At 49.8% G+C, this 25044-nt stretch overlaps 1 protein-coding gene across 2 annotated transcripts in view; it reads left to right on the top strand.

Moving 5' to 3' along the window:
- Nucleotides 1–3668: 3668 nt before the first annotated feature.
- LOC143923475 (guanylate-binding protein 6-like) overlaps nt 3669–25044 on the top strand; it is a 109581-nt gene continuing 88205 nt past the window's right edge. The window contains exon 1 of one of the 2 annotated variants that reach the window (XM_077447162.1): nt 3669–3693. The gene's annotated coding sequence lies outside the window, so the exon portion shown is untranslated. Of the gene's footprint in view, nt 3694–20407; nt 20499–25044 lie in introns of those variants that run through there. The other variant, XM_077447161.1, reaches the window with a different exon arrangement.

Genomic DNA, 25044 nt, shown 5'->3' with positions numbered 1-25044 from the left:
TCCTTTACGGCTAGCAGGTCTCTTTCCCCGTATATCCCCGTATAGCCGGTTAGCTGCACCTCTCCACTGAACACACGGGGAAAGAGACCTGCTAGCCGAGAAGGGGCCTTCTTCCTACTGACACTAATGCTGGGATATTTGCCTCTCTCTGACACCTTTCTAAGGGATGGTCTTCTATTGACTGCAATGTAAGAGTCATGCTTCTTACCACTGACATCAATGTAAGGGGAAGACTTTGACCCACTGACGCCAATGTAAGGGGCAATCTTCCTCCTAATGACAACTATATAAGTGAAATATTCTTTCTACCACTGAGATCAAGGTAAGGGGCAGACTTCAAACCACTAACACCAATGCTGGGGTACTTTTCCTCCCATACAGCATTGTAAGAGATGGTCTACCTTCCATTGACTCCATTGTAAAGGTCATGATTCCACTCACTGACACCAATGTAAAAGGCAGCCTTATGCCCCGTACACACAATCGCACTTTCCGACAACAAAACCGTGGAATTTTGTTTGAAGGTCGTTGGCTCCAACTTGTCTTGCATACACACGGTCACTCAAATGTTGGCCAACAATTATGAGCGCAGTGATGTACAAGACGTAAGGTGAGCCGATAAAAAAGGAGTTCAATAGTCAGCATTGATTCCGAGCATGCGTGCTTGTACTTTGGACTTTTGTCCGACGGACTTGTGTACACACGCTCGGAAAGTCCAACAACACACATTTGTTGGCGGAAAATTTGAGAACATGCTAGCCAACATTTGTTGGCAGAAAGTGCGACAACAAATGATCCATGGAGCATACACATGGTCGGACTTTCCTCCAACAAGCTCACATCCAACGTTTGTTGTCGGAGAATCCGACCGTGTGTACGGAGCATTAGACTCGCTGACACCTATATAATGGAAAGTCATCCTGCCTCTGACACCAACGTAAGGGGCAGTTTTCCCCCTGTTGACATGTATATCAGGGGTAATCTTCCTCCCACTGAAGCCAAAGTAAGTTGTAGTCTTAATCCACTGACACCACTGCTGGGATATGTTTTTCCTCTCTATGACATCATTGCAAGGAATGGTCTGCCTGCTGCAATGTAAGGGTCATGCTTTCTCCTGCTGACACCAATGTAAGGGCAGTCTTTAATGCACTGACACCAATGTAAGGGGTAGTCTTCCTCTCCTGGAACATTTATAAGGGGCATTCTTTCTCCCACTGACACCAAGGTAAGGGGCAGACCTAAACCCACCGACATCAATGTAAGGGGCAGCCTTACTCCCACTGACACCAGTGCTGGGGTATTTTTCCTTTCTCTGTCACCATTCTAAGGGATGGTCTGCCTTTCCAATGACTTCATACATGCCAACACTATCCCATTTTTATGTTGTCCCAGGAAAAATCACAGGAAATTGGCCTTTGTCCTGACTCCCGAGAATCGCCAGAGCCACCTCTAGAGATCCGCTGCCATTTTACAGAAGACCAGCTTTCCTGGAGGCCGACCCTCAGAGGGGAAGAAATAAGAGGTGGAGCCCAGCTGGCTGCCAGTAGAAATGGAGCTGCCGCCAACCCCCCGCCAAGCCGCCTGCCGCCGGTCTGTGACCTGTTGTGGGAAAGGCAGCGGGGTGGGAAGTTGGCAGCAGCTCCATTTCTATTGGCAGCCACCCGGGCTCCACCACTTGTTCTGCAACTTTACCCTTGTAACGTGGATCAAGAAGGGTTGCCAGCCTGTAATGATCCCTCTCCTTGATACCACAAATCCTAGGGTCCTTCTGCAGGCTTTACAGAATAAGGGAGACCATGCAGCGTAAGTTTGCAGAGGCATTCGATTCTGAGTCCTCTGGGTTACTAAGGACTTGGTGATCACAGAGCGCGCCACATGCACAACATTTTAAACCCACGCTGTTGCCACCTTTCATCTATAGCACGGGCGTGAAGTGGTTATTCCCAAAACCAAAAATGTCATATATTGCAGCTTGTAGCACACACCGTCCTTTCCCTTTCTCTAAACTGACAAAAGACACTCAGGCTGCTGCAAGAATCAGTAGCACAGCAAACCTATATACACCTAACACCCATACCAGTCCTGAAAAGAACTTTTGTGTACCAAATAGCTAGTGGTTTATCTCTCCCTACTCCACACAGGAACCTTTCCCTTTAGTGACAGAAGAAAGAATGTAAAATGGCCGCCGGATCGGGTGTATTTATAAGTTAGGGGGAATGTCCAAGTGTCCATGTGCTGTAATGTCTCAATTGGCTGTCCTGTACCCCATGATGGATGTGTCATCATAGGTCAAAGTTCTTTTACACAGAAAACACGTAAGTCCGCCGGGGCGAATGACGGCAATAGGCGAGCGAACGAGCGGACCGCGAACGACCGAAATTCACCGCGAAACGACCGCCGGGCGAACCGTTCGGCCATCACTACAGCCTAGTATATGAAGTATAGAGCCCTGTGTATAATGTAGAGCCTGGTATATAATGTACTACAGGGGACGGAGTTGGTGGATTCTATAAGGGGTGTGGCTTATGAGAAGTGGGAGAGGTCAAAAGGGTGGGTGGGGTCTAGCACCCCCCCCATCTTAAAACTTCACCAGCCGCCACTGCATCCCGGGTCACCTACCTCACAGTACCGCCGGTTGGGCTGAAAGAAACTGGTACTGAGTGACTGTACTTTGGGGTTGCAAAAGTTATTGGTGACACAGTCCTGTGGCAGAGGATTGTGCAACGGTTCTACTATTACACCGGCTGCTAGGTCAGTGAGAGAGGCCAATCCGGGGGATGCTGAATCCAGTTTGTGGAAGTTGTTTTGTCCTCTGGATCAGTGAAGCACCCGAGACCCGCAACACACCATACCTGAATCTCCCCTCCCCCTCCACCCCTCTATTTCATTCCTTTCTGTCAATAAAGCATTGCAAAAAGAGACTAAGAGGGTGATTTACTAAAGGCAAATCCACTTTGCACTACAAGTGCAGTCTCTGTAGATCTGAGGGGAAGGTCTGAAATGAGGGGAAGCTCTGCTGATTTTATCATCCAATCATGTGCAAGCTAAAATGCAGTTTTTTATCTTCCTTGCATGTCCCCCTCGGATCTACAGCGACTGCAATTCCAAGTGCACTTGTAGTGAAAAGTGGATTTTCCTTTAGTAAATAACCCCCCATAGTGTTGGAGCCGCAATCTGTGAGCAACTATTTAATGGGACCTCAATGACGAACTTGGTGGAACGGCGAGGTAACGGTCAGACCAATCAAATACCAGCAGCTCCTTCGGGGGTTAGTGCTACACATACATACAGAATAAGAACAGATACCGAGAATTATACCCGACATACAGGACAAGAGAAGTGGTACTGTGCAGAGTCCATACATACAGAATAAGAACAGATGATAGAGATTATTATTATTATACAGGATTAGCATCAACAGTTTACACAGCGCTTTACAATATAAAAGGGAGACAATACAATAAAATATAAGAGGATTAAAATGAAAGTGAAAGTGGAAGTAACATTTCTATGTGCTTCTTGGAAATCATTCATATGTATAGGAGAAGCCCCCCCCCCCTCCATCCCCCCCCCCTCCTCCACTCCCCCCCCCCTCCTCCTCCTCTTCCCCATCCAATTCAGAATCCTATAAAAAGCTGACTGCAGTTGTAGTGATAGAAAACAGAAGAACTCCGTCCTCTGATCACAGTCCAGGTAATTATAACCGTCCTTCCTATTCTGATCATGTCTCATCTATGGGAATATTTCTGTAGTGGAATATAATATAAATCATTACTTCTGTTTATTGGTATTATTGTTGCTGTTATTATTATTATTATTATTATTATTATTATTGTATCAGATCATAATGTGATGTTTAGGAAATCTTACTGAATGGAATGAAACAAAATTGTTCTTTGCAGAGAACATCCAATCATGTGCAGAGCAGTGGTTGCTGGTGCTCAAAATTTTGGGAGGGCACAAACAAACTGAAAAATTCAGAAAGATACTTAAAAAAATACATCATATGCAGCCACTGTGCCCATAAAATGCAACAGTATGCTGTGTGGTGTAGTGGGGGTATGCTGTGCGGTGTAGTGGGGGTATGCTGTGCGGTGTAGTGGGGGTGTGCTGTGCGGTGTAGTGGGGGTGTGCTGTGTGGTGTAGTGGGGGTGTGCTGTGCGGTGTAGTGGGGGTGTGTTGTGTGGTATAGTGAGGGTGTGCTGTGTGGAGTAGTGGAGGTGTGCTGTGTGGTCTAGTAGGGGTGTGGTGTAGTAGGGGTGTGGTGTGTAGTGTAGTGGAGGTGTGTTTGTGGTGTAGTTGAGGTGTGCTGTGTGGTGTAGTGGAGGTGTGCTGTGCGGTGTAGTGGGGGTATGCTGTGTGGTGTAGCGGAGGTGTGCTGTGTGGTGTAGTGGGGGTGTGCTGTGGAGGTGTGCAGTGTGGTGTAGTAGAGGTATGCTATGCGGTGTAGTGGAGGTATGCTGTGCGGTGTAGTGGAGGTATGCTGTGTGGTGTATTGGGGGTGTGCTGTGTGGTGTAGTGGAGGTGTGCTGTGTGGTGTAGTGGAGGTGTGCTGTGTGGTGTAGTGGAGGCGTGCTGTGTGGTGTAGTGGAGGCGTGCTGTGCGGTGTAGTGGAGGTGTGCTGTGTGGTGTAGTGGAGGTGTGCTGTGTGGTGTAGTGGAGGTGTGCTGTGTGGTGTAGTGGAGGCGTGCTGTGTGGTGTAGTGGGGGTGTGCTGTGTGGTGTAGTGGGGGTGTGCTGTGTGGTGTAGTGGAGGTGTGCTGTGTGGTGTAGTGGAGGTATGCTGTGCGGTGTAGTGGGGGTGTGCTGTGTGGTGTAGTGGGGGTGTGCTGTGTCGTGTAGTGGAGGTGTGCTGTGTGGTGTAGTGGAGGTGTGCTGTGTGGTGTAGTGGGGGTGTGCTGTGTGGTGTAGCGGAGGTGTGCTGTGTGGTGTAGTGGGGGTGTGCTATGCGGTGTAGTGGAGGTGTGCTGTGTGGTGTAGTGGAGGTATGCTATGCGGTGTAGTGGAGGTATGCTGTGCGGTGTAGTGGAGGTATGCTGTGTGGTGTATTGGGGGTGTGCTGTGTGGTGTAGTGGAGGTGTGCTGTGTGGTGTAGCGGAGGTGTGCTGTGTGGTGTAGTGGGGGTGTGCTGTGTGGTGTAGTGGAGGTGTGTTGTGTGGTGTAGCGGAGGTGTGCTGTGCGGTGTAGTGGAGGTGTGCTGTGCGGTGTAGTGGGGGTGTGCTGTGTGGTGTAGTGGAGGTGTGCTGTGTGGTGTAGTGGAGGTGTGCTGTGTGGTGTAGTGGAGGTGTGCTGTGTGGTGTAGTGGGGGTGTGCTGTGTGGTGTAGTGGGGGTGTGCTGTGTGGTGTAGTGGAGGTGTGCTGTGTGGTGTAGTGGAGGTGTGCTGTGTGGTGTAGTGGAGGTGTGATGTGTGGTGTAGTGGGGGTGTGCTGTGTGGTGTAGTGGAGGTGTGATGTGTGGTGTAGTCAGGGCCGGATTAACATAGGGGCTATTGGAGCTGCAGCTCCAGGCCCCTTTCTCAAGATAGGCCCATTTGCCCAAAAAAAAAAAAAAAAAAAAATTTTTTTTTTTTTTTTTTTTTTTAAAGATAGACTTGTACGAGGATTGTAGCTCGGCAATCAGTCACAGAGACCCCACATTTGGGGAGTAGGTAGCTAAAGACCCACTCCAGCACTGGTTAAAGTATGAGGCTGCTATCATCTATGGATACGGGGCTCCTTGCGCAGACTGTCATAAGCTACATACAGAGCGGCAGTATAAATACAAGCTGGAACACTCTGCAGCAGACTGAGAGGATGAACTCACATAGCTTATAATAATTATTTGTATATTACTTATGATAATTAACCCCTTGCCACCCAGGCCCATTCTGAGACTTCTCTCCTACATGTAAAAATCATCATTTTTTTATGCTACAAAATGACTCAGAACCCTCAAGCATTATATATGGTTTTAGAAGACACCCTATGGAATAAAATGGTGGTCTTTGCAATGTTACACGATATTTGCGCAGCAATTTTTCAAACGTTTCATTCATTAAAAAAAACGCTAAAGTTAGCACGATTTTTTGTTGTGTACTAAGTGATGCTTTACATTTTTTTACAGGTTACATGTTTAGAGTTACAGAGGAGGTCTAGTGCTAGAATTCTTACTCTCACAGTAACGATGGTGGCGTATGTAACCTGTGTGTATCTGGCTCTGATACTAACCAGTGCCTACCCAGGGACTGACTAGTATCTCTCCCCAGCCTGTCCCCACACACCCTCTCACCTGCTGACCTGTGAATGGGGCAATCACTCCCGCAGTGTTATTGTGTTCTGCCAGTGAATACAATGATTAGTGTTGCTAACTATAGCTGGCAGCACTGATTGTTTTGGGGAAAACTTGACAGGCTGGTTGTACTCAAGTCGGTTAATAGGTTTACTTGTGTAAAACCAGCTAGCCCATACATAGATCAACATACATACATAGTCTCTGCTTAATTGGTGTAATTTCAATCCATGTATGGCCCGCTTAAGCACTACGCAGTCCCTAAACATCCTTCCAAAAACCTTTACATTTTTCATTCCCAGATTACTTCATCCTCCTCTCCTATACATAGTGCCCACTGTCATATCCTCCATACTCCTCTCCTATACATAGTGCCCGCTGTCATATCCTCCACACTACTCTCCTATACATAGTGCCCACTGTCATACCCTCCACACTCCTCTCCTGTACATACTACTCACTGTCATACCCTCCATACGCCTCTCCTATACATAGTGCCCACTGTCATACCCTCCCTCCACACTCCTCTCCTGTAATTACTGCTTACTGTCCTACTCTCCACACTTCTCTCCTGTACATAGGGCCCACTGTCATACATTCCACACTCCTGTAGATATTGCTCACTGTCATACCCTCCACACTCTTCTTTTCTACATAGTGCTCAATATCATACCCCCTACACTCCTCTGCTGTGCATACTGCCCACTGTCATACCCTACACACTCCTCTCCTGTACATAGTGCCTTCTGCCATACCCTCTGCACTCCTCTCATGTACATAGTGCCCACTGTTAGACCCTCAACATTCCTCTCCCTCACCTGCACATACTTCCCACTTTTATACCATCCATACTCCTCCCCTATGCCTCTTACCCACAAAAACTGTTCTTTAAAATTATACTGAATATCCTCAATGTTACCAGCTCTAGAATGGGCACTTTTGTCAGTTCAACTAAAGGAAATCTCACAGTCCTCATATTTGTTCTGCCCCATTATTAGTACTTATTTAATTTTGTAATTACTATTGTGATGTATAGAGGAACACGGGGGATGTCAGCTACTCCAGATATAGCACTGGTAAAAAAAGCGTCCCTGAAAATATTTTTGAAATGTTGACAACTATGTACTTAGGCACTGCCCAAGGGCCACAGGTAGGGGGCCCCATGACAGGCGCCTGTGATATTAAAGCGGTAGTAAACTTTTCTAACATTACTACTTTTTAGAGGTCCTGGGGTAGGTTATGCCACAATGTACAATTATGCCCAGCATATTAGCACATTAGGGCACACTTACCTGTCAGACTGAGCCCTCCAGTGCTGTGCTGTGATCAGTCTGGCGGGGCCCGGGCACTTCCATCTTCACCCAGTCTTCCTTCTGGGTTCTGTGCCTTCGGACACTTGCCTTGGCCAGGCTGCTTTGATGTCATTCCCACACATGCTCATGTGCATCCTCTCTCTCTCATCCTCCCTCCCTTACCCCTCACACCTCTTTCATCCCCTTTCTCCCTCTCTCTCTCTAATTTAATTTGTTATAACTAAAATAGTTGTGCTGTACAGGTTAAAACATGAATGTATAGTAATGACTTGTGGACAATCAATTCTGCATCTATGTATTCAGCAATGGACACTCCTGCAGTCAGAGCCGTCATCTTTATTTGATTCTGTACTGTACTGACAGTGACTCCAATGAGTGAGAGCCGGGTCACACAGGGGCGACTCAGATCCGACTTCAGGTCGCCCCTAGTCGCCTCAGGTCGGACAACATGTAAAAATCAATGTAAGTGAATGAGAGCCGTCTTAATGTACGCTACTGAAGTCGCTCCGACTTCAGAAAAGGTTCCTGTACTACTTGTATCTGATTTGTAGGCGACTGGTACCCATTAATTTCAATGGAGGTCGCCTCCAAGTCGGATCTCCGTCTATACAGAGGCGACTCTCACAGAATTATCAGCTCTCGAGAGGGAACTCCACGCCAAATTTATTAAAAAAATTTGGCGAGTGTTCCCCCTCCGAGAGCATACCAGGCCCTTAGGTCTGGTATGGATTTTAAGGGGAACCCCCTATGCCGAAAAAACGGCGTGGGGGTCCCCCCCAGATCCATACCAGACCCTTATCCGAGCACGCTACCCAGCTGGCCAGGAAAGGGGGTGGGGACGAGCGAGTGCTCCTCCTCCTGAGCCGTACCGGGCCACGTGCCCTCAACATGGGGGGTGCCTTGGGGAAGGAGGGGCCGCGCGCCCCCCCCCCCTCACCCCAAAGCACCTTGTCCCCATGTTGATGAGGACAAGGGCCTCTTCCCGACAACCCTGGCCGTTGGTTGACGGGGTCTGTGAGCGGGGGGCTTATCGGAATCCGTGAGCCCCCTTTAATAAGGGGGCCCCCGGATCCCAGACCCCCACCCTATATGAATGAGTATGGGGTACAATGTACCCCTACCCATTCACCTGTGAAAAAAATTTAAAAAAAACAACACAACAAACAAGGGTTAAAATAGTTTATTGCACGGCTCCGTGGGTCTTCCGTCTTCAGGGGTCTTCTCGCCGGACTCCTCCGATATCTTCTGCTAGCTCTTTTACTAACGGAGGAGCCCTCTTCTTCCGACTTTGGGGGTCTTGTCCTCCTCTTCGGGGGTCTTGTCCCCCTCTTCGTTTCCTCTTGCCGGGCCACCGTGCCTTCTTCTAGGTCTTTTACAAGCGGTGGCCTGGTCTTCTGTCACCGCTGTCTTCTTGCCTTCTGTTCTTCTCTTCTTGAGCTGTTGCCTCGTCGCTGTCTCTGCTCACAAGGACAGGGACGCGGCGTGCGGCGACTTATATAGGTCACTGTGACATCATAATGGGTGGGGACATCATCCGGCGATGTCCCTATATAAGTCGCCGCACGCCGCGTCCCTGTCCTTGTCAGCAGAGACAGCGACGAGGCAACAGCTCGAGAAGAGAAGAAGAGAACAGAAGAACAGAAGAACAGAACAGGAGGCCAGAAAACAGCGGCGACAGAAGGCCGGGCCACCGCTTGTAAAAGAGCTAGAAGAAGGCGCAGTGGCCCAGCAAGAAGAAAAGAAGAGGGGGACAAGACCCCCGAAGTCGGAAGAAGAGGGCGGCGGTGAAGAAGAAAGCAGGGCTCCTCCGCCAGTAAAAGAGCTAGCAGAAGATAGCGGAGGAATCTGACGAGAAGACCCCCGAAGACGAAAGAAGACCCCCGGAGCTGTGCAATAAACTATTTTAACCCTTGTGTGTTGTGTTTTTTTTTACATTTTTTTTCACAGGTGAATGGGTAGGGGTACATTGTACCCCATATTCTTTCACATAGGGTGGGGGGCCGGGATCCAGGGGCCACCTTATTAAAGGGGGCTCACGGATTCTGATAAACCCCCCCGCCCGCAGATCCCGACAACCAATGGCCAGGGTTGTCGGGCAGAGGCCCTTGTCCTCATCAACATGGGGACAAGGTGCTTTGGGGTGGGGGGGGGGCGCGTGACCTCCCCTTCCCCGAGGCACCCCCCCATGTTGAGGGCACGCGGCCTGGTATGGCTCAGGAGGAGGAGCACTCGCTCGTCCCCACCCCCCTTTCCTGGCCGGCCGGGCAGCGTGTTTGGATAAGGGTCTGGTATGGATTTGGGGGGGACCCCCACGCCATTTTTTCGGCGTAGGGGGTTCCCCTTAAAATTCATACCAGGCCCTCTCGGACGGGGGAACCCACGCCGTTTTTTTTTTTTTTAAATTTGGCATGGAGTTCCCCCTTGAGAGCTCATTCTCTGATTGGCCACGGCAAAAGTCGCCTGTCCTAGGGCAACTTAAAGTCGTGTTGTAAGTCTCCCCAAGTCGTGTTGATAAGTCGTGTCCAAGTTGCCTCCAAAAGTCGTGTTGAAAGTTGTGTTGCCCCTCGTCTGAACCGGCTCTGAGTGAAGTCAGTATGTGACCAGCGTCTGCACACTGCTGGCTGAAGACACTGCAGAGTAAATATCACTCCTGGAAGTTCCTTTGACTCATACAGCAGTGAGATCACCTTCTATCAGGAGTAGGGATGAGCTTTGTGTTCGATTCGAAAATCTGCTGTTCGCCCGTTCGGCGAGTTCCGAACATTATGGGCCGTTTGTGCCAAATCCGAGTGGCGTGTCACGGCTCATAATTCACTGCACCATCGCAGTGCATTGCTGGCTGATGATTGGCCAAGCATGCACTATGACCCGCATGCTTTGGCCCATCACAGCGCAGAAAAAACGGAGAGCCATGATTGGCCAAAGCTATGGCTCTGGGGATTTAGTGCATGCCCGACACTCTATAAGGCCATCTGCGCGGCGGCCTTGCATAGTGTGTTGCGTCGGCGGACAGAGAAATAGTCGGAGAGACAGTGTCTATGAATTTCCTTTGAAGCTGTTGCAATTACAGTCAGTGTATTGTGCCACCTGCACAGTGTACACCTAAAGCTACACCAATTGATGGTGTTCTGCTGGTCCTATACCATAGGCAGCTGCAGTAATTACAGTTGGTGTACTGTGTCATCTGCACAGTGTGCACTTAAAGCTACCCAATTGCTGATCTTCTCATAGTAATAATACTACAGGCAGGCAGTTGATTCTGCTAGCTGCAGTATAATCAGTATATATGTCCCAGCTTTGTGCAGCTACATCTCCCTGCAGGTCATTAGTATGTCTGGAAGGCCAACAAGGAGAGGCATCCTGATCAGCACGTGGCCATGGGACACGCTTGTCCTTGTTTTCGGCAGCTGGACCTGTTGAGCCGCAACATGGCGAAGACTTGTTAGAGTAGATGACCAAGCCGTCCTCCTCCTCCTCATCCTCTCTCGCCCAGGCTCAGTGTACTGGCAAAGCAGCTGCCAACGCGTCCTCTTCCCTCGTCTCAATTGCATCAGTCACCCCTTCTCTAGCCCCACTTTGTCCTCCTGAGGAGAACTGTTTGAGCACAGTGTTGGGTACATGCTCCATAAGGATGCCCAGCGTTTTGAAGGCTCTGATGATGATACCCAGCTAGAGGAAGGCAGTAGCATGAGCCCAGAGATAGAGGATGCCCAAGAAGGACAGCAATCTGGCAGTCATGTTCCCCCAGCTGCAGCATACTGCCAGGTTTGCTTCAGAGATGTGGAGGGAGGGGATGATGAACTCACTGACTCCACGTGGGTGCCGGGTAGGAGACAGAAGGAGGCACATCTCCAACAAGGCTGGATGCCCTCCAGGGGCCAGTTTCACGTTATTCCAAAAGTTCTTTGGTGTGGGCCTTTTTTGAGACGAGTGCATCAGATCGCACCGCTGCTATTTGCAACATATGTCTCTAGCGTATCTCACATGGCCAAAACATCAGCCACTTGGGCACCACATGCTTGATCAGACATATTTCGACCTGCCATGCAGTTAGTTGGCAAGTGTACCTTAAAGACCCACACCAAAGAACAAAGCGGACCTCTCCTTGCTTGTTATCAGCTTGGATCTCCAACCCCACTAGACCTTCAGTCCTCTCTGAAACCTGCACTGAGAGGAATGAAGGTGTAGAATTAGGTGTGTGACAGCCAAGTACTTCTGGGCGTTCAAGGAGCTACGCAAGTACGCAGGCAAAAAGATGGCATGCCGTGCTTGTGCTGGTGTGATTAGGGGACAGGAGCCACACTGGGGAAAAGATTCTGTCATCTCTGCAGGGGCAGCCTGAGAGGTGGTTGATGCCACGCCAGCTTAAGCCAGGGATGGTGGTTTGCGAAAATGGCACCAACCTCCCTCTGTCCTCTGACAGGGACAACTGACCCATGTGCCCTGTCTAGCTCATGTCCTTAAAGTGGTTGTAAACCCTTACAACCAACTTTGACCTACAGGTAAACCTAGATTAAGGCTTACCTGTAGGTCCAAGAAATATCTCCTAAACCTATACGGTTTAGGAGATATTTACCCGAAGTCAGCCACTGCTGATACCAAATTTTCAGCAATTCTCTATATTCTGTATTAAGAATAACATTTAACAGGTAGTATAACAAAATTTACATCCTTTTTTTTCTTATGGTGGTATTTGATCACCTCTGCAAATTTTTTTTTTTTTGCGCTATAAACAAAAATAGAGCGACAATTTTGAAAATAAAATATATATATATATATTTTTTTACTATAATAAATACCTCCAGTTTCTTCCTCAGTTTAGACCAATATGTATTTTTCTACATATTTTTGTTAAAAAAAATAAGCATATATTGATTGGTTTGCACAAAAGTTAAAATGTCTACAAAAAAGGGACAGATTTATGACATTTTTATTATTTATTTATTTTTTTATTTACTAGTAATGACGGTAATTGTGATTTTTTTTTTTTTTTTTTTTACGGGACTGCGACATTGCAGCAGACAGATCAAGCACTTTTTACACTGTTTTGGGACATTTATACATCGATCAGAGCTGAAAATAGCCACCGATTACTGTGTAAATGTCACTGGCAGGGAAAGGGTTAACACTAGGGGGCGATCAAGGGGTTAAATGTGTGCCCTATGGAGTGTTTCTAACTGTGGGGGGGGGGGTGGGACTGCCTGTGGGAGGAGACCGATTGTTGTTCCTAAGCATTAGGAACAACTGATCATGCTGAGCTAAATCTTACCTTGATCAGGATGCAGCGCGGCACACCGTAGATAGAGGGGAGGGGCCAGGCGATGCCAACCAAGCGTGGGTCTGAGGGAGCTGAGACAAGCGGAGACGAGCGGCTTTAGGGAGAGGAGGCTGAACGGGGTGAGAGCCCGGGAAAGCCATCTATGTGTACCCGCTGGTCCGGAGGCTCGCAGCGAAAGGAGAAGCGGCAGCTCAGAGAGGGACCGGGAGCTGTGTGCCACTGCATGTAGTATGCAGGGGTGAAGAGGACGCCTGGAACGTCTGGAAAGCCTGAGGAGAGAGGCAGCCTTTCTGGTGCAGTCTATCCACCCTGCTGCGACAACTGCCCCCTCCATTCATCCATCCTGGTTGGGTAAGAGACCCTGGGGTTCAGGGTGGCAGAGTATTGACTGTTTGCTTTGCTGTGCCTTGCTGGTCCTCCCCTCCTGTGACTTGAGGGGTGAGTACAAGAGATATTCTGCGGTTACTCAGAGACTGTTTGAATTTAAATCAGTCAGTGATGTTCCCCTTTTCTCCTTATTCCATCCCACTCCACTCCATCCACTCCATCTAGCCCGTCTAAGGATCAATTAAAGTGGTTGTAAACCCTTACAACACACTTTGACCTACAGGTAAGCCTAGATTAAGGCTGAGCGTGCTGCAGTCAACGGCGATATGCCGCGAGTGGCGGCTCCCGTGCGCATGCGTGGGAGTGACGTCATTGCGGCTTCGCCGAATGACAGCGGCAGAGCAGCGAGACCCCACCGAGAAGATGGATGCGCCAGACTACAAGGGACAGAGGTGACTTCGCTGGCTTCTGTGTCAGGTAAGTGACACATAATGGGCTACTATGCGATGCGATGCAATGCGATGCATAGTACTCCGTTATGCTTTACCTTTGCAGGGAATGAAAGAGGAAGTAAACCCATCAGGGTTTACTTCCTCTTTAAATATGATGATATGCTGTTGCTTCCTTGAGGCAATGTGAACGAAGTGAATAAGTGATAAGTGATATCCTGCTGTTTTGAGAGACTATCAGAATCTAATTCAGTGAAGAGATAGAAATATCAGTTGGACTGTATTCAGAGCACCTGCAGAAGAATACTAGCTAATACACCAGCGAGAAACTCGAGTGGTTTTGAGTCTGTATTGTTTATCTGCACATTATTCTAACTAAGGCCGCGTACACACGGGCGGACTGTCTGCCCAACTTAGTCCGCCGAAACACATTTGAGCGGACAGTCCGCTCGTGTGTGGGCTTCAGCGGACAGTTTCAGCGGACTGTCTGACGAACAAAGTCTTACGGAATTTTCGTAAGATTGTCCGTTTAAACTTGGTTTGAGCGGACAGTCCGCCCGCGTGTGTGCCAGTCCGCTGTACTTTCGAAATGAGCAGACTTTTCCCGCCCGGAGAAAAGTCTGCTCATTTCGAGCGGGTATCCAGGTAGGCGGGGCCCGCGACGGAGACGTTGCGGGCCCCGCTGCCTGGTATGGACTTAAAGGGGAACCCCAACGCCGAAAAAAATCGGCGTGGGGGTCCCCCCAAAGTCCACAACAGACCCTTGTCCGAGCACGCTACCCGGCCGGCCAGGAAAGGGGGGCGAGCGAGCGCCCCCCCTCCTGAGCCGTACCAGGCCACGTGACCTCAACATGGGGGGGTGCCTTGGGGAAGGGGGGGCCGCGCGGCCTCCCCACCCCAAAGCACCTTGTCCCCATGTTGATGAGGACAAGGGCCTCTTCCCGACAACCCTGGCCGTTGGTTGTCGGGGTCTGCGGGCGGGGGGCTTATCGGAATTCGGGAGCCCCCTTTAATAAGGGGCCCCCCGGATACCGCCCCCCCACCCTATGTGAATGAGTATGGGGTACAATGTACCCCTACCCATTCACCTGTAAAATAAAAGTACCAAAAAAAACACAACTTAGTCCGCTGAAACACATTTGAGCGGACAGTCCGCTCGTGTGTGGGCTTCAGCGGACTTTTTCAGCGGACAGTCTGGCGGACTAAGTCTTTCGGAGAGAGCGTCGTGTCAACATCTCCTGGAGAAGAAGAAGAAGAACGGGCGGCGGCGGCGGCGACAGAAGACCGACAAGAGGCCCTTGGTGCTTTGGGGTGGGGGGGCCGCCCGGCCCCCCCTTCCCCAAGGCACCCCCCCATGTTGAGGGCACGCGGCCTGGTACGGCTCAGGAGGGGGGGCGCTCGCTCGCCCCCCTTTCCTGGCCGGCCGGGTAGCGTGCTCGGACAAGGGTCTGTTGTGGACCTTGGGGGGACCCCCACGCCGATTTTTTTTGGCGTTGGGGTTCCCCTTTAAGTCCATACCAGGCGGCGAGGCCCGCGACGTCTCGCGGGCCCCGCCTACCTAGATACCCGCTTAAAATGAGCGGACTTTCCTCCGCGTGTGTGGGCGAGTCCGTTCATTTCAAAAGTTGGGCAGATAGTATGGCGGACTTAGTACACCGTATTAGTCCGCTCAAAGAGTGCCGTGTGTGGGCAAGTCCGTTCATTCAAAAGTTGGACGGACTGTCTGTCGGATTGTCTGACGAACTTAGTTGGGCAGACAATCCGCCCCGTGTGTACGCGGCCTTAGTCCGTCAGACAGTCTGACAGACAGTCCGTCCTACTTTCGAATGAACGGACTTGACCACACACGGATAGCCAAACAGTCCGCTGAAAGCTTGCGTGATGACGTGTACAGCACGTACGATGGGACTAGAAATAGGAAGTCCAATACACAGCAATGCTCTGTAAATCCTTTCTGGGCATGCGTCATACTTAGTCCGTCCAACTAGCCTACTGACGAGCGGACTGTCCGCTGAAACCAAAGTTGGATGGACAATATTACGGAAATTCCGAAATACTTAGTCCGCCAGACTGCACGCTGAAAAAGTCAGCTGAAGCCCACACACGAGCGGACTGTCCCCTGAAATGTGTTTCGGCGGACTAAGTTGGACAGACAGTCCGCCCGTGTGTACGCGGCCTGAGGGATGGTCTTCTATTGACTGCAATGTAAGAGTCATGCTTCTTACCACTGACATCAATGTAAGGGGAAGACTTTGACCCACTGACGCCAATGTAAGGGGCAATCTTCCTCCTAATGACAACTATATAAGTGAAATATTCTTTCTACCACTGAGATCAAGGTAAGGGGCAGACTTCAAACCACTAACACCAATGCTGGGGTATTTTTCCTCCCATACAGCATTGTAAGAGATGGTCTACCTTCCATTGACTCCATTGTAAAGGTCATGATTCCACTAACTGACACCAATGTAAAAGGCAGCCTTATGCCCCGTACACACGATCGGACTTTCCGTCAACAAAACCGTGGAATTTTGTTTGAAGGTCGTTGGCTCCAACTTGTCTTGCATACACACGGTCACACAAATGTTGGCCAACAATTATGAACATAGTGATGTACAAGACGTATGGCGAGCCGATAAAAAGGGAGTTCAATAGTCAGCATTGATTCCGAGCATGCGTGCTTTTACTTTGGACTTTTGTCCGACGGACTTGTGTACACACGCTCGGAAAGTCCAACAACACACATTTGTTGGCGGAAAATTTGAGAACATGCTAGCCAACAATTGTTGGCAGAAAGTGCGACAACAAATGATCCATGGAGCGTACACATGGTCGGACTTTCCTCCAACAAGCTCACATCCAACATTTGTTGTCGGAAAATCCGACCGTGTGTACGGGGCATTAGACTCGCTGACACCTATATAATGGAAAGTCATCCTGCCTCTGACACCAACGTAAGGGGCAGTTTTCCCCCTGTTGACATGTATATCAGGGGTAATCTTCCTCCCACTGAAGCCAAAGTAAGTTGTAGTCTTAATCCACTGACACCACTGCTGGGATATGTTTTTCCTCTCTATGACATCTTTGCAAGGAATGGTCTGCCTGCTGCAATGTAAGGGTCATGCTTTCTCCTGCTGACACCAATGTAAGGGCAGTCTATAACGCACTGACACCAATGTAAGGGGTAGTCTTCCTCTCCTGGAACATTTATAAGGGGCATTCTTTCTCCCACTGACACCAAGGTAAGGGGCAGACCTAAACCCACCGACATCAATGTAAGTGGCAGCCTTACTCCCACTGACACCAGCGCTGGGGTATTTTTCCTTTCTCTGTCACCATTCTAAGGGATGGTCGGCCTTTCCAATGACTTCATACATGCCAACACTATCCCATTTTTATGTTGTCCCAGGAAAAATCACAGGAAATTGGCCTTTGTCCTGACTCCCGAGAATCGCCAGAGCCACCTCTAGAGATCCGCTGCCATTTTACAGAAGACCAGCTTTCCTGGAGGCCGACCCTCAGAGGGGAAGAAATAAGAGGTGGAGCCCAGCTGGCTGCCAGTAGAAATGGAGCTGCCGCCAACCCCCCGCCAAGCCGCCTGCCGCCGGTCTGTGACCTGTTGTGGGAAAGGCAGCGGGGTGGGAAGTTGGCAGCAGCTCCATTTCTATTGGCAGCCACCCGGGCTCCACCACTTGTTCTGCAACTTTACCCTTGTAACGTGGATCAAGAAGGGTTGCCAGCCTGTAATGATCCCTCTCCTTGATACCACAAATCCTAGGGTCCTTCTGCAGGCTTTACAGAATAAGGGAGACCATGCAGCGTAAGTTTGCAGAGGCATTCGATTCCGAGTCCTCTGGGTTACTAAGGACTTGGTGATCACAGAGCACGCCACATGCACAACATTTTAAACCCACGCTGTCGCCAACTTTCATCTATAGCACGGGCGTGAAGTGGTTATTCCCAAAACCAAAAATGTCATATATTGCAGCTTACCACTCGTTGGATGTGATGACTGCATTTCTTTTATTTTGCTTCCCCCCCCCTCTGTTTTCACCTGGTGATCTGGCCAGTAACACACCTCCTGTATTAGAGCGCCCCACTCTGGAGCTCCTTTAGACAGCAGCATTTTCAGTCTAGGGGGAGGGGAGTGTTTGATATACCGACAGATTTAGATACAATAACAAATTGAAGCCATACCCCTAGCTCACGCCTCAGTTACAGCTATTTTTTCTTCACAACAATAAATAAAAGTTGATCATTGTAAGCACCCCCGTTAGGGGTAAATGGTTTATCTCAACTCTCTTAACCACTTCACTTCCAGAAGATTTACCCCCTTAACCACTTTCAGACCGGACCATTTTGCTGGCTTAAGACCAGACCACTTTTTGCGATTCGGCACTGCGTCGCTTTAACTGACAATTGCGCGGTCGTGCGACGTGGCTCCCAAACAAAATTGACGTCCTTTTTTCCCCACAAATAGAGCTTTCTTTTGGTGGTATTTGATCACCTCTGCGGGTTTCATTTTTTGTGCTATAAACAAAAATACAGCGACAATTTTGAAAAAAACGCATTATTTTTTACTTTTGGTATAATAAATATCCCCCAAAAATATATAGAAAAACATTTTTTCCCCTTAGTTTAGGCCGATACGTATTCTTCTACATAGTTTTGGTACAAAAAAAATCGCAAAAAGCGATTATTGATTGGTTTGCGCAAAAGTTATAGCATTTACAACCCTCTGTCCCTGATCCTATCCCACCCACCATCCATCTGTCCCTCATCCATCCCACCATTCCTCTGTCCCTGATCCATCCCACCATCCCTCTGTCCCTGATCCATCCCACCCACCATCCATCTGTCCCTGATCCATCCCACAATCCCTCTGTCCCTGATCCATCCCACCATCCCTCTGTCTCTGATCCATCCCACCATCCCTCATCCACCCCACCCACCATCCCTCTGTCCCTGATCCATCCCACCATCCCTCTGTCCCTGATCCATCCCTCTGTCCCTGATCCATCCCACCCACCATCCCTCTGTCCCTGATCCATCCCTCTGTCCCTAATACATCCCACCCACCATCCCTCTGTCCCTGATCCCATCCCACCCTCCATCCCTCTGTCCCTGATCCTATCCCACCCACCATCCCTCTGTCCCTAATCCCATTCCACCCAGCATCCCTCTTTCCCTGATCCCATCCCACCCAACATCCCAACCACTGGTATATGATGTACAGAACCCGGTGTATAATGTGCAGCCTGGTATATGATGTACAGAGCCCGGTGTATAATCTAGAGCCTGGTATATGATGTAGAGAGCCCTGTGTATAATGTACAGCCTAGTATATGAAGTATAGAGCCCTGTGTATAATATAGAGCCTGGTATATGATGTACAGAGCCCTGTGTATAATGTACAGCCTAGTATATGAAGTATAGAGCCCTGTGTATAATGTACAGCCTGGTATATGATGTATAGAGCCCTGTGTATAATGTAGAGCCTGGTATATGAAGTATAGAGCCCTGTGTATAATGTAGAGCCTGGTATATAATGTACTACAGGGGACGGAGTTGGTGGATTCTATAAGGGGTGTGGCTTATGAGAAGTGGGAGAGGTCAAAAGGGTGGGCGGGGTCTAGCGCCCCCCCATCTTAAAACTTCACCAGCCGCCACTGCATCCCAGGTCACCTACCTCACAGTACCGCCGGTTGGGCTGAAAGAAACTGGTACTGAGTGACTGTACTTTGGGGTTGCAAAAGTTATTGGTGACACAGTCCTGTGGCAGAGGATTGTGCAACGGTTCTACTATTACACCGGCTGCTAGGTCAGTGAGAGAGGCCAATCCGGGGGATGCTGAATCCAGTTTGTGGAAGTTGTTTTGTCCTCTGGATCAGTGAAGCACCCGAGACCCGCAACACACCATACCTGAATCTCCCCTCCCCCTCCACCCCTCTATTTCATTCCTTTCTGTCAATAAAGCATTGCAAAAAGAGACTAAGAGGGTGATTTACTAAAGGCAAATCCACTTTGCACTACAAGTGCAGTCTCTGTAGATCTGAGGGGAAGGTCTGAAATGAGGGGAAGCTCTGCTGATTTTATCATCCAATCATGTGCAAGCTAAAATGCAGTTTTTTATTTTCCTTGCATGTCCCCCTCGGATCTACAGCGACTGCACTTCCAAGTGCACTTGTAGTGCAAAGTGGATTTTCCTTTAGTAAATAACCCCCCATAGTGTTGGAGCCGCAATCTGTGAGCAACTATTTAATGGGACCTCAATGACGAACTTGGTGGAACGGCGAGGTAACGGTCAGACCAATCAAATAGCTCCTTCGGGGGTTAGTGCTACACATACATACAGAATAAGAACAGATACCGAGAATTACACCCGACATACAGGACAAGAGAAGTGGTACTGTGCAGAGTCCATACATACAGAATAAGAACAGATACTGAGAATTACACCCGACATACAGGACAAGAGAAGTAGTACTGTGCAGAGTCCATACATACAGAATAAGAACAGATGATAGAGATTATTATTATTATTATACAGGATTAGCATCAACAGTTTACACAGCGCTTTACAATATAAAAGGGAGACAATACAATAAAATATAAGAGGATAAAAATGAAAGTGAAAGTGGAAGTAACATTTCTATGTGTTTCTCGGAAATCCTTCATATGTATAGGAACCCCCCCCCCCCCCTCCTCTCCACTCCCCCCCCCCCCTCCTCCTCTCCACTCCCCCCCCCCCTCCTCCTCCTCCTCCTCCTCTTCCCCATCCATTTCTGAATCCTATATAAAGCTGAGCTGTCTGCACTTGTAGTGATAGAAGACATTGAGCTCCGTCCTCTGATCACAGTCCAGGTAATTATAACCGTCCTTCCTATTCTGATCATGTCTTATCTATGGGAATATTTCTGTAGTGGAATATAATATAAATCATTACTTCTGTTTATTGGTATTATTGTTGCTGTTATTATTATTATTATTATTATTATTATTATTATTATTAATATTATTATTATTATTATTATTATTATTATTAATATTATTGTATCAGATCATAATGTGATGTTTAGGAAATCTTACTGAATGGAATGAAACAAAATTGTTCTTTGCAGAGAACATCCAATCATGTGCAGAGCAGTGGCGGCTGGTGCTCAAAATTTTGGGGGGGCGCAAACAAACTGAAAAATTCAGAAAGATACTTAAAAAAATACATCATATGCAGCCACTGTGCCCATAAAATGCAACAGTGTGCTGTGTGGTGTAGTGGGGGTGTGCTGTGCTGTGTAGTGGGGGTGTGTTGTGTGGTATAGTGAGGGTGTGCTGTGTGGAGTAGTGGAGGTGTGCTGTGCGGTGTAGTGGAGGTGTGCTGTGCGGTGTAGTGGAGGGGTGTTGTGTGGTATAGTGAGGGTGTGCTGTGTGGTGTAGTGGAGGTATGCTGTGTGTTGAAGGTGTGCTGTGTGGTGTAGTAGTGGTGTGCTGTGTGGTGTAGTGGAGGTGTGCTGTGTGGTGTAGTGGGGGTGTGTTGTGCGGTGTAGTGGAGGTGTGCTGTGTGGTGTAGTGGAGGTGTGCTGTGCGGTGTAGTGGGGGTATGCTGTGCGGTGTAGTGGGGGTATGCTGTGTGGTGTAGCGGAGGTGTGCTGTGTGGTGTAGTGGAGGTGTGCTGTGCGGTGTAGTGGGGGTGTGTTGTGTGGTATAGTGAGGGTGTGCTGTGTGGAGTAGTGGAGGTGTGCTGTGTGGTCTAGTAGGGGTGTGGTGTAGTAGGGGTGTGGTGTGTAGTGTAGTGGAGGTGTGTTTGTGGTGTAGTGGAGGTGTGCTGTGTGGTGTAGTGGAGGTGTGCTGTGTGGTGTAGTGGAGGTATGCTGTGTGGTGTAGTGGAAGTATGCTGTGCGGTGTAGTAGGGGTATGCTGTGTGGTGTAGCGGAGGTGTGCTGTGTGGTGTAGTGGGGGTGTGCTGTGTGGTGTAGTGGAGGTGTGCTGTGTGGTGTAGTGGAGGCGTGCTGTGTGGTGTAGTGGGGGTGTGCTGTGTGGTAGTGGAAGTGTGCTGTGCGGTGTAGTGGAGGTGTGCTGTGCGGTGTAGTGGAGGTGTGCTGTGTGGTGTAGTGGAGGTGTGCTTTGCGGTGTAGTGGGGGTTTGTTGTGTTGTATAGTGAGGGTGTGCTGTGTGGAGTAGTGGAGGTGTGCTGTGTCGTCTAGTAGGGGTGTGGTGTAGTAGGGGTGTGGTGTAGTGGAGGTGTGTTTGTGGTGTAGTGGAGGTGTGCTGTGTGGTGTAGTGGAGGTGTGCTGTGTGGTGTAGTGGAGGTATGCTATGCGGTGTAGTGGAGGTGTGCTGTGTGGTGTATTGGGGGTGTGCTGTGTGGTGTAGTGGAGGTGTGCTGTGTGGTGTAGTGGAGGTGTGCTGTGTGGTGTAGTGGAGGTATGCTATGCGGTGTAGTGGAGGTATGCTGTGTGGTGTATTGGGGGTGTGCTGTGTGGTGTAGTGGAGGTGTGCTGTGTGGTGTAGTGGAGGCATGCTGTGTGGTGTAGTGGAGGCGTGCTGTGTGGTGTAGTGGAGGCGTGCTGTGTGGTGTAGTGGAGGCCTGCTGTGTGGTGTAGTGGAGGCCTGCTGTGTGGTGTAGTGGAGGTGTGCTGTGTGGTGTAGTGGAGGTGTACTGTGTGGTGTAGTGGAGGTGTGCTGTGTGGTGTAGTGGAGGTGTGCTGTGTGGTGTAGTGGAGGTATGCTGTGCGGTGTAGTGGAGGTGTGCTGTGTGGTGTAGTGGAGGTGTGCTGTGTGGTGTAGTGGAGGTATGCTGTGTGGTGTATTGGGGGTGTGCTGTGTGGTGTAGTGGAGGTGTGCTGTGCGGTGTAGTGGAGGTGTGCTGTGCGATGTAGTGGAGGTATGCTGTGTGGTGTATTGGGGGTGTGCTGTGTGGTGTAGTGGAGGTGTGCTGTGCGGTGTAGTGGAGGTGTGCTGTGCGATGTAGTGGAGGTGTGCTGTGTGGTTTAGTGGAGGTGTGCTGTACAGGTTAAAACATGAATGTATAGTAATGACTTGTGGACAATCAATTCTGCATCTATGTATTCAGCAATGGACACTCCTGCAGTCAGAGCCGTCATCTTTATTTGATTCTGTACTGTACTGACAGTGACTCCAATGAGTGAGAGTCGGGTCACACAGGGGCGACTCAGATCCGACTTCAGGTCGCCCCTAGTCACCTCAGGTCGGACAACATGTAAAAATCAATGTAAGTGAATGAGAGCCGTCTTAATGCACACTACTGAAGTCGCTCCGACTTCAGAAAAAGTTCCTGTACTACTTGTATCCGACTTGTTGGCGACCGGTACCCATTAATTTCAATGGAGGTCGCCTACAAGTCGGATCTCCATCTATACAGAGGCGACTCTCACAGAATTATCAGCTCTCGAGAGGGAACTCCACGCCAAATTTATTAAAAAAAATTGGCGAGTGTTCCCCCTCCGAGAGCATACCAGGCCCTTAGGTCTGGTATGGATTTTAAGGGGAACCCCCTATGGCGAAAAAACTGCGTGGGGGGTCCCCCCCCAGATCCATACCAGACCCTTATCCGAGCACGCTACCCAGCTGGCCAGGAAAGGGGGTGGGGACGAGCGAGCGCCCCCCCTCCTGAGCCGTACCGGGCCACGTGCCCTCAACATGGGGGGTGCCTTGGGGAAGGGGGGGCCGCGCGCCCCCCCCCCCCCACCCCAAAGCACCTTGTCCCCATGTTGATGAGGACAAAGGCCTCTTCCCGACAACCCTGGCCGTTGGTTGACGGGGTCTGTGGGCGGGGGGCTTATCGGAATCCGTGAGCCCCCTTTAATAAGGGGGCCCCCGGATCACAGACCCCCACCCTATATGAATGAGCATGGGGTACAATGTACCCCTACCCATTCACCTGTGAAAAAAAAAAAAAAAAACACAACAAACAAGGGTTAAAATAGTTTATTGCACAGCTCCGGGGGTCTTCCGTCTTCAGGGGTCTTCTCGCCGGACTCCTCCGATATCTTCTGCTAGCTCTTTTACTAACGGAGGAGCCCTCTTCTTCCGACTTTGGGGGTCTTGTCCTCCTCTTCGGGGGTCTTGTCCCCCTCTTCGTTTCCTCTTGCCGGGCCACCGTGCCTTCTTCTAGGTCTTTTACAAGCGGTGGCCTGGTCTTCTGTCACCGCTGTCTTCTTGCCTTCTGTTCTTCTCTTCTTGAGCTGTTGCCTCGTCGCTGTCTCTGCTCACAAGGACAGGGACGCGGCGTGCGGCGACTTATATAGGTCACTGTGACATCATAATGGGTGGGGACATCATCCGGCGATGTCCCTATATAAGTCGCCGCACGCCGCGTCCCTGTCCTTGTCAGCAGAGACAGCGACGAGGCAACAGCTCGAGAAGAGAAGAAGAGAACAGAAGAACAGAAGAACAGAACAGGAGGCCAGAAAACAACGGCGACAGAAGGCCGGGCCACCGCTTGTAAAAGAGCTAGAAGAAGGCGCAGTGGCCCAGCAAGAAGAAAAGAAGAGGGGGACAAGACCCCCGAAGTCGGAAGAAGAGGGCGGCGGTGAAGAAGAAAGCAGGGCTCCTCCGCCAGTAAAAGAGCTAGCAGAAGATAGCGGAGGAATCTGACGAGAAGACCCCCGAAGACGAAAGAAGACCCCCGGAGCTGTGCAATAAACTATTTTAACCCTTATGTGTTGTGTTTTTTTTTACATTTTTTTCACAGGTGAATGGGTAGGGGTACATTGTACCCCATATTCTTTCACATAGGGTGGGGGGCCGGGATCCAGGGGCCACCTTATTAAAGGGGGCTCACAGATTTCGATAAGCCCTCCCGCCCGCAGATCCCGACAACCAACGGCCAGGGTTGTCGGGCAGAGGCCCTTGTCCTCATCAACATGGGGACAAAGTGCTTTGGGGTGGGGGGGCGCGTGGCCTCCCCTTCCACGAGGCACCCCCCCATGTTGAGGGCACGCGGCCTGGTACGGCTCAGGAGCAGGAGCACTCGCTCATCCCCATCCCCCTTTCCTGGCCAGCCGGGCAGCGTGTTCGGATAAGGGTCTGGTATGGATTTGGGGGGGACCCCCACTCCATTTTTTCGGCGTAGGGGGTTCCCCTTAAAATCCATACCAGGCCCTCTCGGACGGGGGAACCCACGCCGTTTTTTTTTTTTAAATTTGGCATGGAGTTCCCCCTTGAGAGCTCATTCTCTGATTGGCCACGGCAAAAGTCGCCTGGCCTAGGGCGACTTAAAGTCGTGTTGTAAGTCTCCCCAAGTCGTGTTGATAAGTCGTGTCCAAGTTGCCTCCAAAAGTCGTGTTGAAAGTCGTGTTGCCCCTCGTCTGAACCGGCTCTGAGTGAAGTCAGTATGTGACCAGCGTCTGCACACTGCTGGCTGAAGATACTGCAGAGAGAATATCCCTCC

Source organism: Lithobates pipiens, unplaced genomic scaffold, assembly GCF_037356315.1.
Source record: "Lithobates pipiens isolate NorthernLeopardFrog02 unplaced genomic scaffold, aLitPip1_a1.2 Scaffold_22, whole genome shotgun sequence".
NCBI classification, from domain to species: Eukaryota; Metazoa; Chordata; class Amphibia; order Anura; family Ranidae; genus Lithobates; species Lithobates pipiens.
The sequence above is the reverse complement of the archived record's forward strand: the minus strand, read 5'-3'. Positions and strand labels throughout refer to the sequence as shown.